The sequence below is a fragment of the Felis catus genome, chromosome B1 (genome assembly GCF_018350175.1).
Source record: "Felis catus isolate Fca126 chromosome B1, F.catus_Fca126_mat1.0, whole genome shotgun sequence".
Lineage (NCBI taxonomy): Eukaryota > Metazoa > Chordata > Mammalia > Carnivora > Felidae > Felis > Felis catus.
In genome coordinates this window covers 47053277-47065698 of record NC_058371.1, presented here as the reverse complement: position 1 = coordinate 47065698, position 12422 = coordinate 47053277, and the positions used below count along the sequence as shown (strand labels likewise).

The window sequence follows — 12422 nt, the reverse complement described above, 5'->3', positions numbered from 1 at the left end:
CAAAGAATCTTCTGTGGGTTCCATTAAAGTTTCAAGATGTATCTCAGAAAAAAGATTCTCAGAAAAAAATGATTCCATGTAAAGTTAAAGTCAAGACGTATAGAGTGAAACAAAGCTACATGCACATCTTCTTTAGAGATTTTAGCAGAATGAGCTCCATTTCCCACGTCCATTTGAGCAAAGAACACCTCTGTGTATCAAGAGAGAGATTCTAGTGTTCCTTAAAACATAACCTGGGAACAAAACCCGAGGTACTCTAATCAAGCTGCAATATCAAACCACAATTCATGCTGGCTTCAGCAACACAAGTATTAAAATTGGAATGACAAAGAAAAGATTAGCATGGCACCTGCACAAGGAAGACACACAACACACAACTCATGGCATCCCTGTGTGGAACCAAAAATTATTTCTCCTTTCATATTGCAAAAATGTTCCATGGGATCTGAATTGTGGTACCACTTGCCACTTAAGGTGCATGGCTTTGTGCTCTTATAACTTTCAGAAGCAGAGAGTGCTTTTCCTTTTTCCCCTTCTAATCTGCCTCAACACCTAGATCCTACAAAATAATTATCTAGTCTAGTTTTGTAGCCCAGAGTAAGCACCAGGGAATTTACCCTCAGTATTGTCACCCTTTTTATTTTTTTGTCTTTTATATTATGTATCTTTTACTAGTTATAAAAAACAAATTCATGTTCATTGTGGAAATTTAACCAAAATATAAGAAAATTAAAATCATGTGATTTGATATTGTATAAAAGTATCTTAAAGTGGATGTTTAGTTATAAATACATAAGAATAACTAAGAACATCATAAAACAAAAAAAGCAGGAGGAAAGTTAGTATAGGAATTTGCCTTACCAGATATCAAAATATACTAAAAATTCACTTTAATATGGTCAGTGTGATAATGCATAGGAACAGACAAAGAGATTATGAGAACCAAACAGAAAATCCAAAAATAGATCCAAGAAAATATAATAATTTAACACATGACAAAGGGGTATTTGAATTCAGTGGTGAAAGGTGATATATTTTCTTTTACTTTTTAAAATGTTTATTTTTTGAGAGATAGAGTGTGAGCCAGGGACAGGCAGAGAGAGAGGGAGATAAGGAATCTGAAGCAGGCTCCAGGCTCTGAGCTGTCAGCACAGAGCCTGATATGGGGCTCAAACCCACGAATTATAAATTCATGACCTGAGCCGAAGTCAGACGTTTAACCTCCTGAGCCACCCACGCGCCCCAAGGTGATATATATTTTAAAAGGATACATGGACAATAGGTATACCTTAAAAAGAAAACAAAATTATATCCCTTTCTCACACCATGTACAAGAATAAATTACAAATGGATTATACACTTAAATTTATTTTTTAATGAAACAATAAAACCCTTTGTAGAAAACCTAGAATATTACGTTAAAAATCTAAAGAAAAGAACACATTCTTTTTTATTTAATTTATTTTTTTCGAGAGAGAGCATGACCAGGGGAGGGGCAGAGAGAGAGAGAGAGAGAGAGAGAGAGAGAGAGAGAGAGAATCCCAAGCATGCTCCTTGCTGTAAGCTCAGAGCCTGACACGGAACTCGAACTCAACAACCGTGAGATCATGACCTGAGCTGAAACCAAGACTCAGACGTTTAACCAACTTGAGCCACCCAGGTGCCCTTTAACAATTAATTTTTTAAAAAGAAGCATGGATCCCACTAGCAATGAGAAAAACCTGGATCAACTAAAAAATTCTAACTTTTCTTGACCCCGGTAGAGAAGTTTGAGTGACCAGAGATGAACAGGACCCTCCCAGGAGAGACAAAATGGACAGACTGATTTGCTTGTGACAGAGCACAGGGAGAGGAGCTGGCTATTCAAGCTTCTCCTGTGGGTTCATGTGGAGGCTCTTTTGAACCGAACCTCATTAGGTGTTCATAAGAAATACTGGTGACAGGATGGGGGAATAGAACCACCCTCCCACACACACCTGCTTTGTAGTGCAGATATGCAGGAGGGGATTTGGAGTCTGTGGAAAAGGCCCAGAGCCTCACCAGGCCTAATCCCCTGCCACAGACATTTTTCTCATTTCAAACCAAAGCCTTAAACTTCTAAAAAGGCCTTTAAAATGCTGTTACCTGCAGGGTACACATCAAGACCCATAGTAGCTGGTGAAAGGATATAAGGAAAAACAAAACAACAATTCCGCTGTTCTTAGAAAAACAGAAGAAATTACATGGGGTCCTAGACTCATTACTAATGCCATTAAAGGTTACTTACCACTGAAGAGTAAGTCAGAAAATCCCTTCTATGCAAGATTTTCCACAGATACAGAAAAGGCTTTGGTTGCCATGGAGAGGAGACACAAGAGGACCAAGAAAGCCCCACCCTAAGACACACTAGGCCAGCCTATGGGGCTGGAGCAGAACCACCATGATTAGCCTGGAAAAGCACTGAATTGCAAGAATCATAGTTTAGCAGTAGGGGACAGGGGAGAACTTAGAGACAGACCTTCCTCTGAGCAAGTGCAAGCCTATGTAGGATAGAAGGTAAGAGTAGAAAACAAACACCTAGAAAAGTCCTCTGGCACCACAGCTACTGCCCCAAACCCAAGGCAACAATAAATAAACACTTGAGGATTTTTTTTTTTTGGTAACAGCTTTATTGACATATAACTCACACAACATACAATTAATCAATTTAAAGTGTACAGTTCAATTATTTTTTACTACATTTATAGTGTTGTGCAGCCATCACCACAATCAATTCTAGAATATTTTTATCTCTCCAAAAAGAAACTTGGTACCATTTAGATATTATCCCCAACTCTTCCATCTCAATGACACCCCCAATACCAGCTCTAACTTACTGTTGCTTCTATGCATTGGCCTATTCTGGATATTCCATACAAATGGAGCCATGTAATTTGTGGCACTTTGTGACTGACTTATTTCACTCAGTGTGTTTTCAAAGTTTGTCTATGTTGCAGCATGTATCAGTACTTCATTACTATTTATGGCCAGACCATATACCGCGTTTTGTGTATCATTTCGTCAGTTGGGAACATAGTCATTGTTCTGACGTTTAGGCTATTATGAATAATGCTGCTATGAATATTCAGCTACAAATTTTTGTGTGGATATATGTTGTTTTGTGGGAGGTATAGACTTAGGAATGGTATTGCTGAGTAATTCTATGTTTAATTTTTTGAGGAGCTGCTAAACTATTTTCTAAACGCTTGCATTATTTCCATTCCTGTGAGCAGTGTATGGGGCTTCCGATTTATCTACAATCTTGTCGAGATGTATGATCAATCTTTTAGATTGCAGCCATTCTCGTTGATGAGAAATGGCATCTCATTGTGGTTTTGATTTGCATTTCCCTAGTGACTAACGATGCTGAACATCTTTACCTACATTTACTGTCCATTTATATATCTTCATTGGACACATGATTATATAAATCCTTTGCCCATTTTTAATTGGATTATTTGCCTTTTTATTATAGAGTTATAAGAATATTTTCTATGTTTTATGTATAACTCCCTTGTCAGATATATAATTTGCAAACATTTTCACCTATTCTGTGGGTTACCTTTCACTCTTTTTCCAGCTTTATTCAAATACAATTTACATGTATATATTGTGAAATGTTTACCCCAATAAGGTTAGTTAACACATCCTTCACCATACATAATTACAATTTTATTGTTGTTGATACAATGGTTAGAACACTAAAGTTCTACTGACATAGCAACTTTCAAATATATACTGCAGTATTGTTAACTATGTGTACCTTAGATCCCCAGAACTTATTCATCTAATAACTGAAAGTTTGTGCCCTGTGACCAATGATCTCATTTCCTCCATTCCTCAGCCCCTGGAAATAACCATTCCATTCTCTGTGTCTGAGTTTGATGTATTTAGATTCCACATTTAAGTGAGATCATATACTTTTCTTTCTCTGTGTGACTCATTTCATTTAGCATAATGCCCACAAGGTCCATCCAAGTTGTCACAAATGGTAGGATTTCCTTTTGTATGACTGCATAATATTCCATTATATAAATACAAATCACTTTTTTTTTACCCATTTATCCCATCAATGGACACTCATGTTTCCATGTCTTGGCTATTGTGAATAATGTTGCAGTGAACATGCACGTATCTCTTTAAGATAGTTATTTCTTTCCTTTCTTTTTTTCTTTTTTCTTTTTTGGATATATACATAAAAGTGGGATTGCTGGGTCATATGGTAGTTCTATTTTTAACCTTTAGAGGAAACTCCATACTGTTTTTCATAGTGGCTATACCAATTTACATCCCCAAGAACAGTGTACCAGTTTTCCCTTTTCTCAACTTCCTCACCAATGCTTGTTATTGCTTGCGTACATGATGACAGCTATTGTAACAAATTTGAGGTGCTATCTCATTTTTGCTATGGTTTGCATTACCTGAAGATTAGTGACATTGAGCATCTTTTGATAGACTTGTTGGCGTTTGTGTGTTTTCTTTGGAGAAATGTTTATTCAAACCTTCTGCCCATGTTTTAATGTTTATTTGTGGGTTTCTATGTTGTTGTTTCATTTTGGTTTCAGGGGGGTTGTTTTCTCTCTATTTTTGTTTTTGTTTGCTATTGACTTGCATGAGTTCCTTACGTATTTTGGATATTAAACCTTTATCTTATAAATAGTCTGAAAATATTTTCCTCCATTCTATGACTGCATTTTCATTTTGTTGATATTACCTTTGCTGTGCAGAATATTTCAGTTTCATGTAGTCTCATTTGTTGATTTTTGCTTTTGGTGCTTGTGCTTTGGGTATCATATCCAAGAAAACCATTGCCAAGACCAATGTCAAAAAGCTGTTTCCATGAGTTTTCTCCTAGGAATTTTAGATACAGGACTTATGTTCAAGTCTTTAATCCATTTCAGATTAATTTTTGTAAGTGGTATAATACAGGGGGCCAATTCCACTCTTTTGCATATGAATATCCAGTTTTCCCGGCATCATTTACTAAGAGACTATCCTTTACCTATTGAGCATTCTTGGCTCCTTTGTCAGATATTAGTTAACCATATATATGTGTCTTTACTTCTAAGCACTCAGTTTTGTTCCATTGGATTACATGTCTGTTTTTTGGGCAATACCATATTGTCTTGATTACTATAATTTTGTGATATAGTTTGAATCAGGAAGTGTAATGCCTCCAGTTTTGTTCTTTCTCAACATTGCTTTAGCTCTACAGGGTCTTAGGTGGTTCCATGTGAATTTTAGGATTTTTTTTTACATGTATGTGAAAACTTGGAATTTTGATAGGAATTGCATTGAATCTATAGATTCAACGTATGGACATTTTAACAATATTAACTCTTGAGATCCGTGAAGAAAGGATATCATTGACTTTGTGTCAGCTTCAATTTTTTTTTCATCAATGACATAGTTTTCAGTGTGATTGTTCACTTCCTTGGTTAAATTCATTCCGAGTATTTTATGTTTCTTATGTTATTGTAAATGGGATTGTTTTCTTTATTTCTTTTTCAGATAGTTCATTGTTAGTATATTAAAACACAACTGATTTTGTATGTTGATTTTGTATCCTAAAACTATTGAATTTGTTTATTAGTTCTGACAGGATCTTTGGCAGAGTCTTTAGGATTTTCTATATACAATATCATGTCATCATCAAACATACACAATTTTACTTCTTCCTTTTTTATTTGGATACCTTTTGTTGTTGTTGTTGTTGTTGTTGTTGTTGTTGTTGTTGCCTAATTGCTTGGGATAGGGCTTCCAGTACTACATTGAATAGCAGTGGGAAGAGTGGGCACACTTCTCTTGTTCCTAATCTCAGAGGGAAAGGTGTCAGCCTTTCACTATTGAGTGTGATGTTAGTGATGGGTTTGTCATATACAGCCTTTATTGTGTTGAGGTATGTTCCTTCTACACCCAATTTACTGAGCGTTTACATAATGAATGGATGTTTTATTTTGTCAAATACTTTCTCTGCATCTATTGAGATGGTCATATGATTTTTGGTCCTTCATCTTATTAATGTGATGTATTACATGTATCGATTTGCATATGTTGAACCATCCTTGTGTTCTAGAGATAAGTCCTGCTTGGCCATGGTATATCATCCTTTTAATGTAGTATTAAATATGGTTTGCTAGTATTTCCTTCAGAATTTTTGCATCTGTATTCATCAGGAATATTGACCTGTAGTTTTCTTTTAATAGAGCATATTTATCTAGCTTTTGTATCAGGGAAATGCTGCTCTCATAAAATAAGTTTGTAAGTATGCCCTCCTCTTCAATTGTTTTGAAGAGTTTGAGAAGAATTGGTCATAATTATTTAAATGTTTGGCAGAATTCACCAATAAAGCCATACATACACTACTGGGCTTTTTTGTTGTTGTTGTAAGACATTTGATCAATGATTCAATCTCTTTACTTTTATTGGTATACTCAGATTTTCTATTTCTTCATGATTCAGACTTGGAAGATTGTATGTTTTTAAAATCTATGCATTTCTTCTAGGTCGTCCAATTTTTTGGCTGATAATTATTTATAGTAATCTCCTATGGTCCTTTGTATTTCTGTGTAATCTGTCTCTTCTTTCATTTAAAACTTTATTTATTTGAGTCTTCTTTTCTTGGTAAGTCTAGCTAAAGGTTTGTCAATTTTGTTTATCTTTTCAAAAAAAAGTTTGTTGAACTTTTTATAGTTTTTATGGTCTTTATTTATTTCCACTTTTATCTTTATTATTCCCATCTCTCTGCTAACTTTGGTTTAGTTTGTTCCTTTTTTTCTAGTTCCTTGAATTATAAAGTTAGAGTTTATCAGTACAAACTTCTCCCTTAGCCCGGTTTTTGCTGCATCTCATAAGTTTTTATATATTGTGTTTTTATTTCCATTGGTTTTAAGATTTTTTTTAATTTTCCTTGTTATTACTTTTTGACACATTGGTTGCTCATAAGGGTGTTGTTTAATTTCCATATATATATATATATATATATATATATACATATATATATATACGTGTGTGTGTGTGTGTGTGTGTGTATGAACAAAGATGTCTATAAACAAAAATAGCTTTATTATTTCCCTGACAATCTGTAATTTGTGCCATTTTCTTCTCCTACTGTCTTAATTAAGACTTCTAGTATAATATTGAAAGTGGTTCATGCTTGGGGCGCCTGGATGGCTCAGTCAGTTAAGCCTCCGATTCTTGATTTCAGCTCAAGTCATGATCTCACAATACATGGGAGAACACCACATCAGGCTCTGTACTGACAGTGCTGAGCCTGCTTGGGATTCTCTCTCCCTGTCTCTCTGTCCCTCCCGTGCTCTGTGCAAACTCATTCTCTTCCTCCCTCTCTCTCTCAAAATAAATAAATAAACATTTAAAATAAAATTAAAAAAAAAGATTTTTCATCTGTGTTCATGAGAGGTATTGGTCCATAGTTTTCCTTTTCTGTAATATCTTTAGCTGGCTTTGGTATTAGAGTAATGCTACTCTTATAGGATGAGTTAGGAAGTATTCCCTCTGCTTCTCTTTTCTAAAAGGAATTATAGAGAATTGGTATAATTTTTTTCCTTAAATATTTCTCAGAATTCAACAGGGAATCCATCTGGGTCTGGTGCCCTCTTTTTGGAAGTTTATTAATCATTGGCTCATTTTTTTATTCTTACTATTCTTTATTGAGATAAAATTGACATACAATATCATATTACTTGTATAAGTATATATATATATACATATATATGATTTAGATATAGATATATATAGATATATAGATATATATATGATATAGATTTCACATACAAGTGAAATATTAGGGTATTTGCCTTTGTCTGCCTTTTTTCACTTAGTATAATATCTTCATGGTCCAATCATGTTGCTGCAAACGGCAAGATTTCTTTATTATGGCTCAATAATATACCATTATATATGTATACCACATTTTCTCTAGCCATCTATCCTTTGATGGACACAGGTTGCTTCCTTATGTTGACTATTGTAAATAATGCTGTGATAAACATGGGAGTGCATATATCTGAGTTAGTGTTTTTGTTTTCTTTGACTAAATACTCAGTAGAATTGCTAGCCATATGGCAGTTCTCTTTTTAATTTTTTGAGAAACCTCCATAACTGTTTTCCACAGTGGCTACACTGATTTACATTCCTACCAACAATGCACAAGGATTCTCTTTTTCCATATCCTTGTCAATACCTGTTACTTCTTTTTGATAAAAATCATTCTAATGGGTGGGAGGTAATATCTTATGTGGTTTTGATTTGTATTTTCTTGATTATTAGTGACATTGAGCCTATTTTTACATACGTGTTGGCCATCTGCATATCTTCTTTGGAAAAATGTCTCTTCAGGTCCTCTGCTTATTTTTTACATCAGGTTGTTCTGTTGTTGTTTTTGGTTTTTTGTTTTATGCTATTGAATTGTGTGAGTTCTCTATGTATTTTGGATATATATGATTTGCAAACATTTTCTCCCATTCAATAGGCTGTTGTTTAATTTTGTTAATGATTTTCTTTGTTGTGTAGGAGCTTTTTAGTTTTATGTGGTCCCATTTGTCTTTTGTGGTTCCATAGAAATTTAGGATTGTTTGTTCTATTTCTGTGAAAACTGCCATTGTAATATTGCTAGGGATTACATGGAATCTATAGATTGCTTTGGGTATCATGGTCATTTTAACAATATTACTTTTTCCAATCCATGAGCATGGGATAGTTTTCCACTTATTTATGTCTTCATCAATTTCTTTCAATGTTTTATAGTTTTCAGTGTTCTGGCCTCTAACCTCCTTGGTTACATTTATTCCTAGACATTTTATTCTTTTGGATGCATTTGTAAATAGGATTATTTTCTTAATTTCTCTCTCTGATAGTTCATTAGTGTATAGAAATGCAACCAATTTTTGTATTTTGATTTTATATTCTGCAACTTTACTGCATTTGTTGATTAGTCTATAGTGTTTTGGTAGAGTTTTTACAGTTTCCTATATATACCATTATGTCATCTGCAAATAGTGATAGTTTTACTTCTTCCCTTCCAATTCAGATGACTTTTTTTCTTGCCTAATTGCTCTAACTAGGACTTTCAATACTATGTTTCGTACAAGCAGCCAGAGTGAGCATCCTTGTCTTGGTCCTGATCTTGTTTCATCATTTTGTCATTGGGTATGATGCTAACTGTGGGTTTGGTAAACTCAACTTCTCTACTAGATATAGGCCTATTCAGAATATCTGTTTCTTCTTGTGTAAGTTTTGGTGTAATGTGTCATTTAGGAAATTTGTCCATTTCATTTTGATTATCAAATTTGTGGGCATAGAGTTGTTCATAGTATTCCTTTACTATGCTTTTAACATCCGTGGGGACTTTAGTGATGTCTCCTCTTCCTGATATTCATGGTATGTGTTCTCTTTTTTCTTATTTAGCCTTGCTAGAGATTTAGTTATTTTATTGATTTTTCAAAGAACTAGTTTTTTTGTCTCATTGATTTTCTCTATTGGTTTCCTATTTTAAATTTTGCAGATTTCTCCTCTCACTTTTATTAACTTTTTTTCTTCTTCCTACTTTGATTCCAATTTGCTCTTCTTTTTCTATTTTCCTAAAGTAGAAGCTAAAATGTTTGATTTTAGATCTTTCTTCTTTTATGCACTTAATGTTATGAATTTGCCTCTAAGCACTGCTTTTGATATACTCCACAAATTTTAGTAAGTTGTACTTTTATCCTCATTTAGTTCAAAATATTTTTAAATTTTATCTGAAATTTCTTCTTTAGTCTGTGTGATATTAAGAGGTCTGTTGTTTAATCTTCACATATTTTTTATTTGTTGCCCATTCTTTGTCCCTATTTTTGTCTTTAAGACTTTTTCTGCCTTTTATCATTTTAATTGAGCATTTTACGTTTCACTTTTCCTGCCTTTCATAGCATATTATTCATGCTTCTTTTTTTAAAGTTTATTTATTCATTTTTAGGGGAGGGGAAGGAGCAGAGAGAGAGAGAGGGAGATAGAGAATCCAAAGCAGGCTCCATACTGTCAGCACAGAACCCAATACAGGGCTTGAACCCACGAACCACAAGATCATGACCTGAGCCAACACCAAGGGTCAGATGCTCAATATGACTGAGACACACAGGCACCCCTCTTTTTTTAAAACTCTTTTTAGTGGTTGCCCTAGATTTTGCAATATATATTTACAACTAATCCAACTCCAGTTTCAAATAACACTATACTTCAAAGGTTGCACTAATATTTTATAATAACAGAACAATCCTAATTCCTTCCTGTCTCTTGTGTCATTACTGTTATTCATTTCACTTATACATAGGTGTGTGTATGTGTGTGTGTGTGTGTGTGTGTGTGTGTGTGTGTGTGTATTACACCTTTTGAAGCTATCTCATAGTTTTATTATAGTCTGCTCTTGTTTTGTAGTATATTTTCTTTGCTTTTAAGTCTTGGCAATTTCTACTGAGACATCCTCAAGCTCAGAGATTCCTTTTGTAACCATGACCTATCTACTATTAAGCCCATAAAAGGCATTCTTCACTTCTGTTACAATGTTTTTGATATCTAATATTTCTTTTTCTCTTTTTTTCTCACAATTTCACTCTCTGCTGAGATTTCCCATCTGTTCTTGCATCCTGTCTACTTTATCCACAAGAGTCCTTTGTATATTAATCATAATTGTTTTTGGGGCGCCTGGGTGGCTCAGTCGGTTAAGCGTCTAACTTCAGCTCAGGTCATGATCTCACGGTCCGTGAGTTCGAGCCCCGCATCGGGCTCTGTGCTGACAGCTCAGAGCCTGGAGCCTGCTTCAGATTCTGTGTCTCCCTCTCTCTTTTACCCTCCCCCATTCATGCTCTGTCTCTCTCTGTCTCAAAAATAAATAAACATTTTTAAAAATTTTTTAAAAAATTCATAATTGTTTTAATTCCAGGTCCATCAATTCCAACATGCCTGGCATATCTGAGTCTGATATTGATGCTTTTCCTGTCTCTTAAAATTATGTTTTTTGCCTTTCAGTATGTCTTATAGTTTCTTCTTGATAGGCAGGCATGATACACTAAGTAGAAGAAACTGTTGTAAATATGTTTTTACTAATGTTGGTAAGGTGTTAGGGTAGGGGAAGTATTCTATAGTCCTATGATTAGGTCCAATTCCTTTAATGAATGTTTGCTTCTGGACTGTGAATCTCACTAATTCTATTTGGTTTATCCTTTCCTTAGATGGAACAGGATGGCTAGAGTAAGCTGGATTTGCAAGTCAGTTTTTTTTTGTTAGTGGAAAAGGATTTGGATAAATATTTCACAAATATGATATACAGATTGAAAATAAACACATGAAAATATGGTCAACACCATTAGCCATTAGGAAAATATAAGTTGAAACTATGAGTTACTACTATATACATTACGTGTTACTCCATTTATAAGACATTCCCAAATAGGCAAAATCAGTAGGGCAGAAAACATATCAAGGGTTGGTATGGACTGAAGGGTGGGGAGAGGATTGGCTAGGCTTGATAAAACATTTGTGGCGGTAGAAATGTTCTTGTTTGTAGTGGTGACTATACAACTATGCACTTGTCAAAATTCCTAGAATTAAAGACCAAAAAAGACAAATTTTAGAATATATCAGGTACATAAACTTGACCCTTAAAAAGTAAACATTAATAATTGAAGCCATGTATAATGGAATTTTTGAATAAGTTATGTACATACATATGATAGAATAATATTAGTTGATGTGAGATAATTTCCACAAGGCAGTGAATGAGAAAGGCATCATGCAGTAATCAAACATAAGTGGAAATGAGGTTCTTCAAAAGGAACACTAAAATACTGACCAATTTTTTAAAATACTTAAAATAATAATTTAAAAAATAATCCTAGAAATCAAAGAATATTGGAATATACAGAATAATGGACAAACTATGTCCCAGGAAGATAGTGACAAAATGACCACTTTTGAAACCCATCCTAGTAAGTTTAATAAAATTTCCTAAAATAGCCAGTCAAAAGTCTGTTCACTAACAAAGGGGGGAAATAGCAGCTGGCATGAATTTTTTCCAAAGAAATACTCAAAGATAGAAGACAGTAAAGCAAGGAAAAATAGATAGAAATATTGGTAGAAAAAGACCTTCTATCTATGACTTATCAACTAGAAAGAAAAAAATGTTACCTTTGGGAGAAGCTAGGTGAAGAATACACAGGGCTGCACTATTTTTACAAATTTTTGAGGATCTGTAATTATGTCAGAGAGGGCAGGGAGAGAAGACATTACCTAACCTGAAAAAAGAGAAAAAGTAATGAACTAAAATACACAAAATAAGAAATGATACAGCAGAGATCACCAAAGAACTGTAGATACAGGAAAAATTCAAATTCCGAGTGTGGGTTTTTCCATCT

General features: G+C 34.2%; 1 non-coding gene across 1 annotated transcript; it reads left to right on the top strand.

The window, feature by feature from the left end:
* Positions 1 to 287: 287 nt before the first annotated feature.
* Positions 288 to 395, top strand: LOC111560323. The gene has a single exon (XR_002742075.1). It is a non-coding gene; the product is annotated as a U6 spliceosomal RNA (small nuclear RNA).
* Positions 396 to 12422: the final 12027 nt, after the last annotated feature.